Source organism: Octopus bimaculoides, chromosome 9 (genome assembly GCF_001194135.2).
Source record: "Octopus bimaculoides isolate UCB-OBI-ISO-001 chromosome 9, ASM119413v2, whole genome shotgun sequence".
Taxonomy (NCBI): domain Eukaryota; kingdom Metazoa; phylum Mollusca; class Cephalopoda; order Octopoda; family Octopodidae; genus Octopus; species Octopus bimaculoides.
The window spans coordinates 57,715,294-57,719,941 of NC_068989.1; the positions used below are offsets into that span (position 1 = coordinate 57,715,294).

Here is a 4,648-nt window from a genome sequence, read left to right on the forward strand (position 1 = left end):
TATATATATATATATATATATATATGTATATATGTTCAACTGAGAAACTTGATATATTACTAGACAAAGTAAGAAAACTTAGTTTAAAAGAATGTAAACTAAAATTATAAAAAGAAAATATCAATACTGAAAACATTTTTTTAAAAATTATATAAAACAAAATACGTTTTATTTTCACAGTTTTCAACATGAGCCAGTTTAATTTTTCTTGGAATTGTTTTTAAGTTGTGATTTTTGTTTTTAAACCAGGAAGGTGTTCGATAAAACGATTTTGTATTCTCTCAGCTAAATGTTTTATCAATTGGATACAAGCACCAGAAAACGAGGGAAGTTAGTATAAAAAGTACTCTTGACATGACTAGGGGTCTTCTCAGTCTCAAGTTGTCTCCGTGTTTGTCAACCACCTTACTGAGTGTACTTTTTTATTTTGGTTCTAGCTCTAGTGGGGTTGCTTTGAACCGCACATGATTAAAAAGCTCTTTCTACCTTATGATGTGATTGTTTGATAAGGGCAACATGACAGCGAAGGTGAATAGAAGAGAAATTGACTAATTAGAATGGGATAGAAATAGTGATTGAGGTAAGAGGGTAGCAGAGCAGGAGGAAAAGTAATGGTAGTGGATAGTCGCAAGAATGAGTGATTGATATCATCATCATCATCGTTTAACGTCCGCTTTCCATGCTAGCATGGGTTGGACGATTTGACTGAGGACTGGTGAACCAGATGGCTACACCAGGCTCCAATCTGATTTGGCAGAGTTTCTACAGCTGGATGCCCTTCCTAACGCCAACCACTCCTAGAGTGTAGTGGGTGCTTTTACGTGCCACCGGCACGAAGGCCAGTCAGGCGGTACTGGCAATGGCCACGCTCGAAATGGTGTATTTTACGTGCCACCTGCACAGGAGCCAGTCCAGCGGCACTGGCAACGATCTCGTTCGAATGTCTTTACACGTGCCACCGGCACAAGTGCCAGGAAGGCAACGCTGGGCACAGGTGCCCAGCAGAGAGGGAGTAATGATTGGAAATATATAGAAAGAGTGATGCATTAGCGTATGTGGGTACAAACAGTTTTGATGCCATGATAAGTGGGAGAAGCAGAATCATGAGGATAGTGGTGGATAGGTCCAATACTATCAGTCATTACATGGATGCTATAGTGAATACAAGAGAGGGTGGGCGTTACAGAAATAAGAGTTAAATATGCCCATTGACATCTCTAATTAAACAGGAAGCATGATACAATAAGTAGGAGAGAAATCCATTGCCTTCCTTAAATTGACTCAGGGTGAGTGACAAAGGTGAGAGTGTATCAAAGACACAGGATTGGAAAGAAGCAGCAGATGTAGAGTTGACAGTTGATATGTATGTGTATACATACGTACATGTGCACGCACACACACACACACACACACACACACACAGGTACAATGGAGGGGAGCCTCAGTTACACTCCTCATGGGCAAAGAACGTTGGTACAAATTCTTCTGGATTGGCAACAGTGATGGGACAGGTGGTGTAAACATACTTTTAGCAGAGAAATGGTTAGGTAAAGTGGTTGGGGTAGTAAGTGTGTGATAGAGTTGTTAAGCTAAAACTAGTCTTAGATAATATAACAATGACGGTTCCTGTGCAGGTGACACGTAAAATACACCACTTCACGCGTGGCCATCGCCAATACCCGCCTGACTGGCCCTCATGCCAGTGGCATGTAAAAGCACCCACTACACTCTCGGAGTGGTTGGCGTTAGGAAGGGCTCTGCCAAATCAGATTGGAGCCTGGTGTAGCCATCTGGTTCACCAGTCCTCAGTCAAATCGTCCAACCCATGCCAGCATGGAAAGCGGACGTTAAACGACAATGATGATGATGATCTCTGTATATGTTTGACATACTGGACTGACAGATGAACAGAAGCACTGCACTGCCTCACAATGGAAGACTCATTTTATTGTCATGGCTGATGATTCGGTAAACATGTTGGGTAGCACTCTAATGGATTTCATGGTCTGTATGGAGGCTTCAGCTTTGGTTCTAGAAATGGGGAAGAAACAAGGCTGCTGGAGGTCTGTAATGTAAATGACTTGTTGATTTGTATCACTAACTTCAGGAAACCAGCCAGCCACCTAATCACCTATAAGTCTGGTGGACACACAAGCCAGATTGGCTGCATTCTCACCAAAAACAGGGAGAAACCGATACTTGTGAATGCAAAGACTTCCTTGATGAAAAATCAACTCATTATAGGTTAGTGACTTCAGACTTAGGGCTAGAAGGACTCAGAAATTTAGAGAAATACTAGTTGAAGCATTGCGCAACAAGGAAAAAAAATAGCAACATATAACGTAGAGGACAATCTACTGAGGACTACAGACCAAATCTATGACTGGGGCAAAGTTTCAGCCAGACCAAAGGTGACATGGTGGTAGAACAGTAAGGTACACAGGGCCATTAAAAGTGTGGAAAGACGAAGAAAAGGATGCAGTAGAAAGTTATATCAGGTAACTAGAAAGGAAGCTAGGTAACTGGTTTATTTTAGCAAGGGGAGAAGCAGTGAGGAAGTGGTTTGCCAATGTTTCGCATGAGGATCAGAGGCATGAGCTGTTCCTGATTGCAAGGCTTTGTATCAGGGGCATCACCATCATACAAACAGTGTTGTTCTTTTCTTGTCTTCTCTGAAGAACATGTCTGGTGTTAGAAATTCTGCCTCAACAACTTATGTCTCACCTATGCAAGCATGACAAAGTAGCTATTAAATGATGATACATAATTGGTACAGGCATGGCTAAGTGGCTCTGTTCGCCATGCTGTACGTCTTCTACTGTAGCTTGGGCTAATGTTTACCTTGCAAGGTGGAGTTGGTAGCTAGAAACGTATGGAAATATGTGTGTATGCACGCACACACACTATGTAAGTAATTACATTTGTCTTCTTATGACAGCACTGAACTAATAATAGTTACAATCTCTGTTACTCTGGAAGGAAAGTGGAATAAAATATCTCTTATTTAAAAAACAGGCCTGAGTTAGTGACAGGAAGGTTTTCTGACTATAAAACAATGCCTCAATTATATGGTTTGACGAGCAACATTTTTCATTAATGTTTTATGTAGTGTTTTTGGTACCGAAACACTTTCAAACTTCGTATACTTGTATATTTTGTATTATAGAACAGATAAAAATTTTTGTATTCAAAGTTATTTCATGTAAAAAGTTGTCGTATTTCGGTAATTTCAACCAATCACTGACATCTATTGAGGTGAAAACAATTACTGCCGTGGAATGTAAACAACGGTGTCATGGGATCTTTTCCCTTGAATAAAATTAGTGCCGTTGTTTGTCAACAACAACTACCCGTGTTACTCTTATTTATGACATCGTTCGTGCGTTTGTACTGGTTTTAGCTTTAGGGTTTTAGGGTTAGGGTTAGTTTTAGGATTACAGTTAGGGTTATGATTATTTTTGCCATAACCTCACTCATAACCCTAACCCTAAAACTCATAACCCCAACCCGAACCCTAACACCCTAACCCTAAAACCGTAAACCCTTACTAGGAAATAATGATATAATTAAACAGGGAATAACACTCTTGATACCAGTAAAAATTATTGTTTATAAAAAGAGCAGTAACTGTATTCAGCTGAATAGACGTCAGTGATTGGTTGAAATTACACAAATACGACAACTTTAACATGAAATAACTTATTAAGAACTAATTTTTGTTAAGAAGGCTAAGAGAAAAAGATGTTTTATACGACACATTCTACCAGTATCCCAAGTTTGAAAGTGTTTCGTTAAGAAAACAAGTGTTGCTCGTCAAACCAAAAAGATCCATTATATGTATTCATCCAAACCCATGCTGGCATAGAAAAACAGATGTAAAACAAACAAACGATTATACTTCTAATCTTGTTCAGGTTCACTTTGTCTTTCATCTTTTGGAAGTTTATAAAATATTGTACTTGAATATACCACAGAAGGTAGTCAGCCCTATAATTGAAGCAACTAAGAGAATAGAACACATGCGTTATGTACATACAGACGTGTGTGTAAAAGTAGCAAAAAGAAAACTGTACACACACACACACACAAACACAAACACACACACACACACACACACACACACACACACACACACACACACACACACACACAAACACACACACATGAACAAAATACACTAATGTTTATTTTTTATGTTATCTGCTGAAATCGATACAATTAAGTTATTTCTTATAACAGATAGTATTTGTATTTCTTATAACACAACATTTGCAAATGTCATTTCATTTGTATATGTGATCTGTCTGTGCATGTGTTTATAATGCGCTGATTTTGTGACAAATTACCATGGAAAGCTGGGGCTTGACTGATTATTGATATGTGTGCAGTGAAGTACATTTTTTAAAAAACTATATATATCATCATCATCATCGTTTAACGTCCGTTTTCCATGCTAGCATGGGTTGGACGGATATATATATATATATATCATCATCATCATCATCATCATCGTTTAACGTCCGCTTTCCATGCTAGCATGGGTTGGACGATTTGACTGAGGACTGGTGAAACCGGATGGCAACACCAGGCTCCAGTCTGATTTGGCAGAGTTTCTACAGCTGGATGCCCTTCCTAACGCCAACCACTC

At 39.1% G+C, this 4,648-nt stretch overlaps 1 protein-coding gene across 1 annotated transcript in view; it reads left to right on the top strand.

The window, feature by feature from the left end:
* LOC106871391 (maspardin) overlaps positions 1-4,648 on the top strand; it is a 57,218-nt gene that overhangs the window by 2,552 nt on the left and 50,018 nt on the right. The window lies entirely within an intron of this gene.